Here is a 16,570-nt window from a genome sequence, read left to right as displayed (position 1 = left end):
GTTATGCATTTTGTGTAAACATTAATTGATAGATGTTTATCAGCTGCAACCCTTTCAGGTAAGTTGGCCAGGTTGTATTTTTAAGGTCAGAGTTTTCGGGATTTTGATCCAGCCGAAAGGCATTTGGTGAGGTGATTTGTGTTAAGTTAGTCCAAGGTCCATGAGCAAAGGGAACTGATGAGAGAATCAGTTTAGTTTTCATTGTTATTTTGATTAGTAAAAGCATTTGTGTTTTGTTTTCCTAATAATTTTGAAGAGCGGGTTTTTCAACTATGCATGGTTTGGATGTTTTTTGGGGCTTTTCAATTTTCAGAACTTTTGGGGGTTAAGGGAAAGCATGGTTCACATTTTCAAAAAGTGGTTTTGGAAAGTGATGTGCTTAGTATTTGGTTTCGTCATTCAAAAATGGAACGTAAGGATAGAGATAAGTGGATAATGCTGTAGTGATGTGATGTTCCGTGGATAATGTTTGTTCTGGAGAAGTGTGGCACAAGTATTTGAAGGGTTGCCATTGGAGGGAGGGAGTAGTTTTTTGTCACTCAGAAGGTCAGACTTACAGCTGTCCATTTGTTAGTTGTCCTGAGGAAGGCTTTGGTGTATTTGGGTTTGGATGCTAAAAGATGTGGGACTCGTTCTTTCAGGATGGGAGCAGCTTCAGAAGCAGCATGTCTAGGATTCCAAACTTTGACTATTAGACACATTGGGAGATGTCGATAGAGATGTGTTGAAAGAAATGTAAGGTTGGGGATGGACGTATAAGATATATTTAGTGCTTTTTGTTTCTTTTTTAGGTCGAGCTAGACAGCGCATGCACGGTCTCTTCGAGATCTACTGTAATCAGTTTGTGAGCTTGAAGTCTGCCTTGTTTTCTTCCGCCTTCTTGCTATGTGCTGGCTGCATTGTCATTTGTTCATTCTGTTTTTTCATTGGTTTGAGGCATGAATTTGTCCTGCCTCTTTCCCTATCATCCCTCCCTGAGAGCACCAGCCAAGTACAGTGTTCTTCCTTAACGTAGTTTTATAGCATTGGTTTGCCAACTTCTTTTCTTTTTGGTTTGGCTATAAAGGCTTTAGAAAATGTGTTCATACGATCCTATTTATATTGTAGTACTTACAGGCACAATATGCCTGTTTCTTTCCAGTTTCTCAAAAACAGATAATTTTAAGCACATAATTTTTCTACTGGTAAACGCCATTGTTGCTCCCATGGGAAAATTCTAGCAAACAACCTTTGTTTTATTATTAGCAGTAAACCTGCTCCCACCGGATATTTGTAAAATGCATCCTTAGTGTTTGCCGTGTTTTACAAATTTTGCCTTAAGCTACATAAAGTATAGTTTTGGAAAATACACATTTTAAATAATATATTATTATTTGTTCTGCTTTTAGAAAAAAACACCAAACATACAGGCAATAGTACATATTGGAAAAAAAAAATGATTGCACATATTCAACCAACACAAAACAGATCCTCTTTTACCTCCGCGATCCCACCCCCACGCTCGGAAATTGTATCATAAACCAAAGACAATGCATAACTGTTGGGTTTAGAATAAATGTACCACATATGTTAAAAAAAACTCATAGGTACAGAGAGCCAGCTGTTTTTTTTCTAAAGTGCAGGTACTGAGAAAAAGAAAGTTGCTAAAAACCTTACGGAACAATACTATTGATAAAAGGAATTCGCTTAGGTTCCCCATCTTGCTCTAGGGGTCCAGATTGACAACCCTTGTTTCCTTGGTTTATGACCTTTTCTAGCATGAACTGCTTTCTCAAGGTTAGAAACTGCAAGTAGGCGAGCCAGCCACAAATGAAACCATGGAGGTTGTGGATTGAGTCATGCCGAGGCAATTACCAATCTTCGAATCGCCATTACAACCGCAAGGAACTGTTCTATATCATGTGCTTGTTCCTCCTCAGATAATCCAAATAGAATCAATTCTGGGGTCAGTAGAACTTCTATATTTAATTTACTATATAAAAAATGTTGAATTTCATTTTTTAGAGGACTTAGGGCCAGATGTAGGTCGCCCAATACCGGTCGGTAACGACCGAAATTTCCGAATTTCGGCCGTTACTGACCGTTATTAGGCTACTGAGATGTAGGTGACCTAAATTACAAATTCGGTAATTTACCGATTCGGTATTTTAAGGAATCGGTAAATTACCGATTCCTTAAAACACAGAATCGGTAAATTACCGAATTTGCAATGTAGGGAGCACTCAAATGAGTGCATTGCATAGGTACGGGTTCGGTATTTACCACCAACTACAAGTTGGTGGTAAATATCGAAAACCTTTGCAAAAGCAATTATTTTGCTTTTACAACAGTGCGGTGTGGCAGACATACATGCCCTTAGGCATGTATGTGTGCCACATGTGCACCCATGCACTATTCAGGGGTGCAACAGGGTGTCAATGTGACACCCTGCCACCCTTGAATGAGTTCCCCATTTTACCGAATCGGTATTTACCGATTCCGTAATTCCAATTCATTCCTATCGGCCTGGAGGCCCATAGGAATGAATGGGAATTACCGAATCGGTAAATACCGATTCGGTAAATACCGAATCGTACCGATTCAGTAATACTTACCGAATGTGTACCTACATTGCATTTACCGATCCTAAAATACCGAATCGGTAAAATTTGGTATTTTAGAATCTGTAAATCAAGATTACCTACATCTGGCTCTTAGTAAAGTGCAAGTGGCGATTATATGGACTATAATGGAACAGGACGATGCACAACGCGGACACCTTGTCCCACGGCCCGTACCTCATTTTACAATTCTCACAGGTGTATATTATAACAAAAAATAGGTCTTATAAAACTGAATCTGTAGATTAGCAGACATTAAAACAGTATGGGAAATACTAAGAGCTTCTGCGAGATCAGCTTCTGAAATTAAAATCTTCTCTTGCCATTTTCTGGAGATTTTATCAAGGTCATCCTTCATTTCATAATTTAATAGTTGATATAATGTCCAGATATGTATATGCGTCTGTGCCGGTAACATTTTCCCCAGCTCTTTCTTGTCAAAACCAATAGGTTCACCCCCTTTGTGCTGTAAAACGTCCCTTATTTGCCAGTACTTAAAATATTCCTTGTTGTCAAAGAGAAAAAAAGACGTCCAATTTATCTATACCGGCCGAAACCCAATTTTGTATATAACCATCCCTAAAGATATCGGGTAGAATCGAATTGTTCAGAATCGGGGTATAATAATATAACCTCCCAAGGCCCAGCAGCTTCCGCAACGCTGACCATCCCATGAAGGCTCCCAGGAGGCACTTAAACTGTATTTTTTAGTAGTAACTTGGTACTACTTGCCCCCAGAGGCATCCCCACGCTTCTTGTCCTATTAACAGTTCATAAATAGTGGGAATGGTGTTTGGGGAATCGTTTGATGGAGGTTCCATCAGTAAGATACGGCTATATTGCATCATCATGGCCCAGTAAAATATTTTAAGATTTGAGAGCGCTCACCCTCCTCTTTCTTTGGGAAGAGATACATATCTCAAAGCTCTCCTAGGTTTGGTGTAGGCCCATCAAAATCTCAAGAAAATAGAATCAAACGTCTTATGCAAGTTGTTTGGAAAATCCAAATGGATTGATCTAAAAAAATATAAAATGTTTGGAAAAATTATCATTTTTAAAAGATTGCATCGGGCCATCATAGTGAGATGTACATTGTTCAGCCATAATAGATCTTTCATAGCTGTAGCTAACAAAGGCTCTAGATTTAAATGTATGACTTTCTTAACCTCAAAGGATAAATAGACACCTAGGTATATTGCTTAGTTGATTACTCGTTTGTCTGCCCATACAATTTTATCGTTAATAACTATTTGGGTCTTCTCTTTATTCACAGAGAAGCCTGAGATGCCCCCAAAGAGGGATGCTTACCTCCTTAATGTTTTAATGGCTGTTTCCGGATTGGTGGGTTACTACTGTGATATCGTCTGCATAAGCAAAAATTTTACTTTCGAATCCCTGGAGGATTATTGGGGGATTTCAATATTCTGAGTGCCATATGAACGGATCAATATACAATGCGAACAGGAATGGTGAGCAGGGACATCCCTGCCGTGTTCCACGGGTAATTGTCATCGGCCCTGTCATACCCCCAGAAATAAAGACAGTTGCTACCGGGTTAAAATATAAAGCTTTTATTCCCTGAATAAATCTTGGGCTGATACCACTTGCTTGCATAGCCTTCCAAAGATAGTGCCTGGAGACCCTATCAAACGCGTTTTCAGCATCAAGTAAAATTAAAGCCATAGGGTATCCTGACACTTGTACTGCATCGAAAGTGAAATGACACGTCTGATATGGTCGGTTGTGTCCCTACCTGCAATAAACCTGTTTTATTGATTTGCTGCCAATTTTGTTATGACCTATGCTAATCTCATGGCCAACACTTTACAATATATTTTCAAATCACTATTTATCAATGTTATGGGCTGATATGACCCTACTCCACTGCTGATTTGTTCTTTTTCAGAAACGGACCACAAGCGCAAGGAGCAGCGCTGTCGTATATTTGATTAAATAGTGCAGTCAGGCGATTTTTAAGTTGGGAGGCAAATATTCTATAAACCTCTGAGGGGATAGAATCTACTCCTGTTGCTTTGCTGGAGGGAAGACTGGAAAGAGCTAGAAAAATCTCCTCCTATAATAGTTCTCCTTCTAGGGACTCCCCTCGGAGATGAACAATTTATTTGTGACTACCGTTTGAAGAAATTCCCCAAAATGTGGCAATCTGCTCCTGATATCTTTGCTACATAGGGCTAGATAATAAGTTTGAATCTCGCTTCTGATTTTATTTGAATCAGAGACTAACCCAAGGTTAGGATCACAAATTTCTCTTATCTCGCTATTCATGTTTTTTTGCCTTGCTCTGACCCCCTAATGGTGCCCAACATGCTCGCTGCATTTGTATGTTCTCTTCTTCCAGGCTGTATATTTCTCTGCTGCTCTATCTGCAAATATTGCATATATCGCAGCCCTGGCTGATAATACCCTGACTTGGGCATCTATCACATCCCCTCCTTGCTGTGAAACTGTAATCAAATTCTCCACAGCAGCTAAGCTGTCTTGTTAAGTCTGCACGTTTTGCCTCTCCAACTTTGCCCTGATCAGTGAAAACCTCTGTCTCAACCCTTAGTCAGGCCTTGAAAGTATCCCAAACTATGCTAAATGGGGCACAACCAACATGCACTAGATATGTGTGCAACAATCTTCATTAATGAGCAGGTCACGCTCAAAGCTCCAAGCATTTCTAGTTTTACACCCCATTTCTTTGATTTATAATACTAGTGGATAATGATCTGAAAGGAACCACGGGTATTGCTCGATTTTACAAACAGCAAGGAGCCGATTTGAGACAAGGAAATAGTTCAGACAGGCATGTGTAGAATGTGGGGCAGAAAAATATGTGTAACCATGCTCCGCTGGTTTCATGCCAGCCTAGACATCAAAAAAGCCAGGTTCTTTAGAAAGCCCTTCTAGTGCTTTAAATACTCTAGGTTTCCGGCCAGTGTATGGGAATGGAGCCACTATATTCCAATCACTCGGAGACTGCTATTCAGGTCTCAGCACAAAACTATAGGTAGGGGCCGAAGTATCAATTTCCGGGATATCTGGTCAATAACAGAGAGATTATCCAGGATAATACCATAGACTGTGCAGAGGGTAAATTTATCTCCGCTAGCAGTATTACAGACTACCACAACCCATTGACCCTCAGTATCCACAGCCACATGTGTAAATTTCCACTAATTACCTTTGGCCAGAATTGTAACCCCCACACCCCCATACGTGCCCCTTATAAAGTTGCACCAATAAGATTGTACCAATAAGATTGTACCCCATAGTGTTTAGAACATCCCTTTGTGAGGCTTCAATGTGTGTTTCCTGTAAACAAATTACATGTGCCTTCAGGACCTGTATTCCTAAAGCAACTCTAGATGTTTTCCTACGATTGTTCAAGCCACAGATGTTAATGGAGGCAAAATGTATCCTCTGTGTGTCACCCTTTTAACTAATTGAAAAAGAAGAAGAAATCTATCCGGTTCCTAGTTTTTAACATGGCAGTAAGAACACTCTCAAGCTTCTTCGCTCTCCTAGGTTATTCCTCATTTCTACTTATTTTTTTCCCAGGGTGTGGGACCTCATCACCTCCCCACGCCTTAAAAAACACTTTCAATTTCGCTGGTTTTGCAGATAAACCTCAGCCCCTAGCTTCTGAATAGGAGAAAACATCTTGTCTTAAACACAATTGCTGCTCAACGGTGGCATGGGCAAAGTCTGCCCGGATGAAAAATGAGACCCCCTCAAACAGTTTTTTAGAGTTGGGACGTGCCTGATTATAAATGCTCTGCTTTAGCAAAACATTGCCAAAACCACCAAGTGATATGCATTATTGTTGGTTTGTTGTTTCTTGACGGTCAGGAGTAATCCATGCTCCCTCTGGATTTCTTTCTCCCAGTTCCATCCCACAAGTTCGGGGAAGGCGCCCTTTAGGAGCCTGAATACAAAGCTCTAGGTATCAGGGCTCACCTGAGATTTCCGTAGGAGCGAGAGTTTGGAGACCAAAGTTAATTCCCAACTTACAACACAACTAATTCGCCCAACCTAGTCAAAGCGAGATCAGTAAGTGGGGGAAGAGGGGAGAGAAGGGGAAGAAAAACACTAAGATGATCCCTCAGCATGGCCAGGCATCTAGGACTCGTCACTGGAGACTACTGTGACCCTGCGAACAAAAACTGGGTCAACACACTGATCTGCACTGTAAAGAACTATGACATTCTGTTTGTGTCCAGAACTGGGATAATATGTTGCAGAAATTGAGAATCATCCTTAGGAACACAGAACAGATAAGAGGTCAAATTGGCACACTGTATTACAATAGCTATATTTAGAGTGTATGTGTAAAGGCTGACCAGTGGAGGTAGAAACAGTGTCCTACAGAATCAGGGCCAGTGCCGTTTAATATAAAAACAACAATAGTGGTGTCAATATCTGGTACGTATATATTCAATGAGGGATAGAATAACAAAAGTAAAAATATGTCACAATAGTAAATAGCCTCTGCTCCTTACTTAGGAGAACGTTAGAGACAGTATCAATGAGGCATGCAACAACTGAAATCAGAAAACACAGCGTTTCCCCTTAACTTCAGGAGATATGCGGTCAAGGTATCTTTAGGAGAATCTCAGCTTAATGTGCAGCAGGAGAAAAATGCAGGTGCTCATACGAAGCCCACTCAAGATTACTCAAATCATAAACATGGAAGCAACGCTCAGCCCAACTCGAGCATAAATTGCCGGGGAATCAAGGGAGGATCGAAAAAATGCCACCAGCGTGAGCACGCAACTGCCTTATTATCAGGTGAGAGAGGTAGTAACAGAGAAGCAGCGCAAGCGCGTTACCGCCTGGGTCACATGAGAACCGATGGCAGAAGCTGCAGTCCAAAACGCGGACTCAACGAAGAGTTGAATCGAAGAGGACGTCCGTGAAGAAGCCGGCAGGAGAATCACCCGATCAGGTGCAGCGTAGCGGGACACGGAAGCGCTGGAGTGAACCGGAAGTGAAAACCCGGACTTCAAAAGCTAGAACACAAAGCGTTCTCTCAGGCAAAACCAGGATATTTAAAGGAGCGGAGCCCCGCCTTCTGTGTGTATACCGCGGGGAACAAGCAACCGTGACAGTACATCCCCCCACGGCACCCCCCACAGGTTTAGGTTTCCAGGGATACTTGCAATGAAATATACAAACTAGTCGAGCGGTGTGAACATGCCCTACAGGTTCCCAAGTACGGTCCGCAGGGCCATACCCTTTCCAATGAATAAGGTATTGACGCCTTCCTCGTACTCTTCTGGAGTCTAAAATTGCCCCTACTTCGTATTCTTGTTCATCTTCCGCTTCAACTGCAACAGGCTGTTTGGGCAACTCTGTTCCTGGTGCCAAAGGCTTCAGTAAAGACACGCGAAAGACAGGATGTATCTTCAGGGATGCGGGGAGTTCTAACCTCATGGCCACAGGGTTTATTACACCCGGGATTTTATTTGTCCCTATATACCGGGGTTTGAGCTTTCTGATCCCTTTGATCTTAATGTGGCATGTTGATAACCAGACTCGATCTCCTTTAACGTAATCGGGGTTGGGGCGACAATGAAGATCTGCATTTCTCTTGTAGTCTGCTTTCGCTTTATCTAAGTTGTGTGCAGCAGTTTTTTGTATTTCCTGAATTTGTTTGACAAAGTCTAGCGCTGCAGGAACAGGGGCTGAAGACATGGCAGGAACCGGGGATGGAACCCATAGGAACAGAAAAACGGAGTATGATTAGTAGAGAAGTGTATGCTGTTGTTAATGGAAAACTCAGCTGCCCACAAACAAATATTTGTCCCAATCTGTTGGGGATTGCAGTAGTTGACACCGTACGTACAGCTCCAAACACTGATTGACCCTTTCTGTTTGTCCATCAGTTTGGGGGAGATGGCCAGATGAGAACCGCATGTCAATGTGTAACAGTTTGCCCAACCATTTCCAGAAATGGGACACAAACTGGGGCCCTCTGTCGGAAATCAGAACTGAAGGCACTCCATGCCGTCTGACTATGTGCTGTACAAACAACTATGCTAACTCTTGAGATGTGGGAAGAGATTTCAAAGGCATGAAGTGGGACATTTTAGTTAACAGATCTACCACCACCCACACTACTGTATGTCCCCTTGCAGTCTTGGGTAATTCTACTATGAAATCCATGGAAATGGAATGCCAAGGACTGGGAGGAGTGAGTAGGGGAATCAAAAGCCCAGCAGGAGCTTGATGTGAGCTTTTGCTTTGTGCACAAATGTGACATTTCTGTATGTAACTATTAACATCAGTGGCCAAGTAAGGCCACTAGAAATGTCGTCTCACTATGTCCAATGTTTTCGTGTAACCCGAGTGACCGGAGAGTATATGAGCATGACTCCATTCTAAGGCTTGCTTCTGTAGCTCTGGTGTGGGAACCACTAGTCCTCCTTGTATGTATAACAAGTTTTGTATTCTAGTCCACTGATCCTTTATTTTCCACTCTCTGACCTCTTCTGTGGCTTGCGCTACTGCTATCTATCGGAGGAATTGTTATTCTGAGGTAACCATCCCCTATAATACATTCAGAAGGTATGACAGGAGGAGGTTCTGCTTCTTGTTCTTCTACCTCGTGACCTATTCTTGATAAGGCGTCTGCCTTACCATGGCTCTTCCCTGGTTGGTACTGGATTATGAAGTCAAATTCACAAAAAAATGGCCCATCTTAACTGTCTAGCGGACAATGTTCTTGCAGATTTCAGGAACACAACATTCCTATGGTCTGTAAGAACTGTGACCTTATGCAAAGCCCCCAATAGGTACTGACGCCATTCTTCAAACGCTTTATTGATTGCTAGCAATTCCCTGTCTCCTACAGAGTAATTCTGTTCTATGGGGTTCAACTTGTACAAAAAAAGGCCACCGGATGAAGACACCCAGTACTGATGTCCCTTTGCGAAAGCAATCCTCCGAATGCTATTTGTGAGGCATCGGTTTCTACAACAAAAGGGTGAGCTGGATCAGGATGTCTTAGCACAGGAGCATTTGGGCTGGACTGTTCCCATGAGGCACAGGGTCAGACTGATTTGCATATGGCCATGTCTGAACTGGGGTGGCAGAGTGGGCTAAAGAACGGTGATGGATTAAACCCAGATCTGTTGACTGGGTGTGAGTGTTTGATTGGTTCAGATGCTCCGTCCATCACCACCCCCTTTTGTACCGCTTTGTAGCGCCTGAATCTAGCATGATATGAACCTTGATAACTTGTTCATCCCAGCGTAAACAAGATTCAACATAGAAATGAGAAGAAAACAGAGGTATGTCTATCACAGGGTCAGGTTGAGAGACTATTAATCCTGAACTAGAACAAGTCCTTGTAAAATCCCACTGACTGGAGTGGTTATATATTGGGCAATTGACAGAACATCAACAAAACGTGTTATTAAGTCTGGATATATGAAGTTGTGAATGAGTATGAGTGTGAAAGAGTGTTGTGTTTGGTACAGTTCTCTACCTGGTGATATGGTTATTAGTATGTAGATTGGCCAAGAAATAATGAATTTTGTATTATGATTTATTGACGAGAATAATGCACTTTGTGGTGAGAAAACTCTTTTTAAACTACAAATAATGATGAAAAAGAAATGCTGAATGAAATAATAATTTAAATAATTTTTTTTTTTACAAATGTGAAAGTTTAAAGATTGTGTTATTGTATTATGATTATACCCATATAATCGGAAGTTGTAAAATTAAGAGGTCACGAGGGAGATTTTTTCTATTGTATTTGTAGTTCCTTCCCCTCTTCTCCCTGGCTTGAAAGTAATTCCTTCAGAGGCGGTCCCAAAAACTGTACTTACTTATTAATCCTGAACTGCCTGAAATTCTTGTCTCCTTAGACTCCAGGCTTTTTAGTTTCTCGCTTCTTTGGACCTTTTGGGTTTGACAGGAAGTCTCTCAAGAAATTCCCCTGTTTTCCGCAATATAAGCAGAGTTTCTTATCTCTATGACGCTGTCTTTCATCTTTACTAATAGGGCCTTTTATGCTTCCTATCTGCATTGGCTCAGCTTCAGCCACTGGTCTTTCTGTCTCAGCGCGTTGTTCCTTATACACCATGAGCCGTGCTTCGGGGCGACCCCTTTCCCTCTTTCGTTCGTGTAATCGGTGATCTAGTTTGACCACCAGAGCCATAAGGGCCTTGCAGTCATCAGGTGGGTCCATGACCTGGGCTAACAAGTCTTTCAATTCATCCCTAAGCCCTTTATAAAACAAGGCACTTCTTTTAGCTTCTGGCCAACCCCCTCGGTAACTAGGCGATTAAACTCAGCGATGTATGTTACTAAATCCTTTGTTCCTTGTATAAAGGCATGTCTATCAAATAATCTTTTTAACTCATCTTTAAACAAATTCTAATTATACAGGAGAGGATTGTTATGTTCTACCAACGATATTGACCAGGTAGCTGCTACACCCCCCAAGTATGAGAGAACAAATGCCACCTTGGCTTGTTCAGTTGGGAAACAAGCTGCCTTACACATAAAGTGCAACGGGCATTGATTGATAAAAGTAGCGAAACGAGAAGGATCTCCTGTAAATCTCTCTGGAGGAGCTAATGGTATGGAAGGAGGTGTGGTTACCTGTATTACAGGTCCTCCTGCTAAAGAAGGGGCAGGAGAGGAACTTGAAGCCCCTCCCACTGCTCCTTTTGAGGGGTCTGATGCCCAATCTATTTGCAGTGTATCTACCTTTAGAGAAAGAGCTTGTGTTTCTTTCTGTAGATTTCCAATCATGTGTGCTAAGTCTGTTAGAATAATCTTATTCTCTTCCATCTCGCTCGGGCAGAAAATTCCACGTGGGCTTCGCATATCAGGGCTCACATAAGATTTCCGCAGGAACGAGAGTTTGGAGACCAGAGTTAATTCCCAACTTCCAACCACAACTAATTCGCCCAACCTAGTCAAAGCGAGATCAGTAAGTGGGGGAAGAGGGGAGAGACGGGGAAGAAAAACCTGAAGGTGATCCCTCAGCACAGCCAGGCATCTAGGACTCGTTACTGGAGACTTCTGTGATCCTGTGAACAAAAACTGGGTCAACACACTGATCTGAACTGTAAAGAACTATGACATTACACCAATACATGAACACCATAATAATCTACCTGTCTGACTCCCCTCTTCTGTTTGTGTCCAGAACTGGGATAATATGTTTCAGAAATTGAGAATCATCCTAAGGAACACAGAACAGATAAGAGGTCAAATTGGTGCATAATAGCTATATTTAGAGTGTATGTGTAAAAGCTTACCAGTGGAGGTAGAAACAGTGTCCTACAGAATCAGGGCCAGTGCCGATTAATATAAAAACAACAATAGTGGTCTCAATATCTGGTACGTATATATACAATGAGGGATAGAATAACAAAAGTAAAAATATGCTACAATAGTAAATAGCCTCTGCTCCTTACTTAGGAGAACGTTAGACACAGTATCAATGAGGCATACAACAACTGAAATCAGAAAACACCGCGGTTCCCCTTAACTTCAGGAGAAATGTGGTCAAAGTAGCTTTAGTAGAAGCTCAGCTTAATGTGCAGCAGGAGAAAAATGCAGGTGCTCATACAAAGCCCACTCAAGATTACTCAAATCATAAACATGGAAGCAACGCTCAGCCCAACTCGAGCGTAAATTGCCAGGGAATCAAGGGAGGATCGAGAACATGCCACCAGCACAAGCGCGCAACTGCCTTATTATCAAGTGAGAGAGGCTGTAAAAGAGAACCAGCACGAGCGCGTTACCGCCTGGGTCACAGGAGAACTGATGGCAGAAGCTGCAGCACAAAACGCGGACTCGACAAAGAGTTGAACTGAAGAGGACGTCCGTGAAGGAGCCAGCAGGAGAATCACCTGATCAGGAGCTTCGTAGCGGGACCTGGAAGCCCTGGAGTGAACCGGAAGTGAAAACCCAGACTTCAGAAGCTAGAATGCGAAGCGTTCTCTCGGGCAAAACCAGGATACTTAAAGGAGCGGAGCCTCTCCTGTGTGCATACCGTGTGGAACAAGCAACTGTGACACTAGGGTCCTCTCCTTGTCCTCTCCTTCAACACCTTCAGGAATGCCCTACAGTCTCAGGTTATTCCTCCTTTGCCTGTGTTCCTGATCCTCAAGCTTCCATGGCATATAAGTAAGTTTGGGATCGTGAGAGATACGCAAAGTTTTTCATTCGGCAACCTCTGCTTCAAGAGTTTCTGTACGTGCTTCCACCATGGCCATTCTATCAGAGATCACAGAGCAGGTTTTGCTTATTTTCCTGACAGAGCTTTGTAGTTTTTTCGAAGCCTTCTTAGCATGCCGGTTATCGCTCCTAACCTCCTCCTGCATCTGTTTAATGGCTTCCAAAAACACAGAGGATGACGGTTCATAAGTGTAAATGGGTGCTGGTCCTAAACATTCAGCCCACCCCCTTGTTGATCAAGTAATTAGATTGACAAGTAGTCCAATCTCAGCCTCAGGGTGTCTTTCTGGGGTGAGCCTTCATGTTGGGTCTCAGTGTTCTTGCCGCTTCCTGTAAGTTTTTTTCCCATGCTTGTAGATTTTCGCTTGTCTCTTCGTCCGCTTGAACATCTTTGGCGTCTGGCATGGACAACAGTCTCATCCAGGGAATAACCGCTTGATGAGCATGACAATGGGGAAGGTGAGGATTCTAGATCCGGCACTGAGGAGACAGAGTCATCAGCGAGGGGGAAAAAAATTCTCCAACCCCACTGGTTCTGGAGAGGGGATCCCCTTCACATCTCCAGAGAGCCAGATTCTGGCAAAATGGTACTGACAAATCCTTTGAAGCTAACAAGGTCCCCCCAGGTCCTTCCTGCTCAGTGAACACAGTGTCAGGCAGTATATTTTCAGGAGGTAAGTGACTCACTGGGGTCACAATTAAACTGATTATCTGAATCTTATCTCCACTCACTCTAGGATTCTCGTTCAGATTAGAATACCTCCTTGAAGTTTCATCCGACTGTGCAGAAACAGCTGTAGTTGTAGACAGGGGGAACAGCGGCAATCATCTCTTGATTCTTTGAGTTTTTACTATGCTTAGATGGAAATATCTCAGAAATCAATGGTTGCCATTCAGAGTTTGCGGTGCTGTTTCCTTCATGGCTCTGCTTTTGGGTAGGCTTCCCTCTGAAGCTGGCTGCATCAGCACCCCCCCTCCGGCCCCTCCTCTCTGTGGTGGTCTACCGTGAATGCTCTGGGTGAGCAGACTTCTTGAAGGAACCGGCTGGGACTGAAGCCGCTACACCGAGAATTTTGGAGCTGAGCATTTTTGCACCACTGTCCGCCATCAGTCCAAAAGGAATTACGAGCAAGGTGAGCGGTTTGGTGGGAGGCTCAGGGAAGTTCATCTCCTGTGGCACTATCGGGAGAACTAAAATGATGATTGCAGGGCCGCTCTCTTTCACCATGCTTCGTTTCAGGCACCCGCCGAATACTCAATCAACGTTTTGGAAGAGGTAAATGTGCCACTACTGGTCCGGCATTACTGTAGGTTAAATCTGGGGCCCATATAAATACCTGCAGCTGGAGAACTGCAGAGCAGGGAGTGTGGGAGAGAGAGAAGACTACGGGTGAGTTACTCAGACGCCATCTTGCCCCCGCTCATCCTACTTTGGTACATATTGAAGCGCTAAGCGTGTTTCCTTCCAGCTTGCAAAAAACAGATAATTTTAAACACACATTTTTTTACTAGTAGCAAGCACCTTCGCTGCTCCTGTGGGACATTTCTAACATGCAGCCTTTGTTTTATTAGCAGTAAAACCTGTTGCTAAAACTACAACAAAGACACACTGACCCCTTGATGAAAGTAAAACAAACATACACTGTGTGCTATATATTTAAAATGGCAACAGTACCAAAATAGTGCCTTTCCAAATTTCTTAAAATAAAAAACCTAAATTGTTTGGAATATTTGGAAGGCTGTGTGGGTTTTCATGTACATAATTTATTAGCAAGAAGAGATTTTTTTTAACCATGTTATTAGAGCATTTAGACTACGTTATCATTTCAATCCGTTTTAAATGTATTCGCACCTTTTGTTTGAAAGAAGAGAGAAAAATACGTCAAGAAGTCTGGCCTGGTGTGCATTTTTCAAATCATTCAATTAGAGCCTGCAAGAGCATAATAAAAAGAAATATAAGTTAGAACTTAAGATCGCGATCTTTGTTAGACACTGAGAATTTGCGTTTTAACAACAGGCACAGATTGATTGACGTTTTGGATGAGAAGTTTTTTACAAACAGTACAATTTTGCTTTGAAGCTCCGTTTAAAAAAACTAAGGCTGCATCATAAAAATATCCTGTGGGACACCCTCATCCCCTTTAGTAGTCTCACATGACAGACTATAAAATAACTGACCCAGACCTATAGAACGGGGGCTTTTTGCTTCAAAACGCGTTGTACATTGATTTATACACTGCATGAGGTAATGTCAATGTATAATGTGTAAGAGTGATGTTGGTTTTGCCCCCCGCACCCCCAAACCACGATTGCCACTCTCCAGCATCAAATGATCCCATGGATATGGAACTTCGCCTTTCACCCCACCCCATGAAATTCGAGCTGTGGGCACTGCAAAAGCCTCAAGCCCTTCTTTTGCTTTCTTTGGTCCAGGTTTACCTTTTGTCCCAGATTTCTGGTACAGTTCCAGAGGTTATTCTCCTGTCCTGGACTGTTCCATGTCACTCAAAAGATTCCACATGTCTGTTTCCGAGGACTTAAAGAGGTAGGGTGTTTCAGAACTGTCTCCAAAGTTAGGCATTGCCAGCCTGCAGAACGTGGATGCACGCAGTGCGTCTCTGACATTAGCCAGTCTGCAGCCTTCTTTCAGCTTCCTACTGGATGCAGGAGATGGCTGGTGTTTGATAACGTCATGGAAAGCTCTTGCGGCAAACTCAAAAGTTCAATGCCGACCATGATGGAGCGTGGGGTGGCTACAAGGACCCACCTGCACCCTCTGAACACTGCGTGGCTTTGCATCATTCTTACTCACAGTTCTTTGACATTGCTGAAAAATGCTGAGTTAAGAGCTTTTAACATGTACAAGTTGTTCAGTGGTTTCTGATGTGTATCCAATGGACCCTAGTCTCAAAGCCTACACCATATTTGAATTACTAGCAGGCTCCAGCGAGGAAGTCAGCAGATAGTTAAATGACAGGCAGCAGAGAAGAAACCAGGAGATAGTTTGACAAGCACCAGGAGGAAATTAGTAGAAAGATCATCAACAGGAACATAAGAGGAACTCAAAAGGAAGGTGGTCTCCATGTTCCAGAGGACCTCAAAAGATAATTTATCAGGAGGGATAATTTACTAAATCAGTAGAAAGTTTATCACCTGTGACAAGCAGCAGAAGGGGAAACTAGCACAAAGGTTTTTTACAGGCACTGGAGGAAATCTGCAGATAGTTTGATGAGCACCAGGGAGGAAATCAACAGATACCTTATCAACAGGAATAAAAGAGGAACTCAACAGGACGTTTGTCTCCAGGTTCCAGAGGAACTCGGCAGATAGTTTAACAGGAGGCACCATTTGCTAAATCGGCTAAAAGTTCATCACCTATCACCAAAAAGGAACTTGAAGTACAGTTGCAAGTCCATATCACAAGTGATACACAAATAACAACTAACTAGTGCTCCTTATATGTACTTGATGACATTTCTTGTTAGTATACCTATGGCATTTTAAATAATATACGTGGGTGTTTTCTGTTTAGGCTTTCTTTGTACTGTTCATTTTGTTGTTTGTCAACAATATTGTTTGTCAAAATGAACACAGTTGACAGTTTACGCGCAAAACCATTCTTGGGAATGATGTATGAAGATAAACTTCGGGTGAAAGCACTATGACCTAATACACCTGAAATAAACATTGAGTCTGCAAAAGGCCAAGGGAATGGTTACACACACAGGTTTATACAAACATAATTTTATAAAATGCAGTGC

The sequence above is a fragment of the Lissotriton helveticus genome, chromosome 6, assembly GCF_964261635.1.
Source record: "Lissotriton helveticus chromosome 6, aLisHel1.1, whole genome shotgun sequence".
Lineage (NCBI taxonomy): Eukaryota > Metazoa > Chordata > Amphibia > Caudata > Salamandridae > Lissotriton > Lissotriton helveticus.
Note: the sequence above shows the minus strand (reverse complement) of the source record.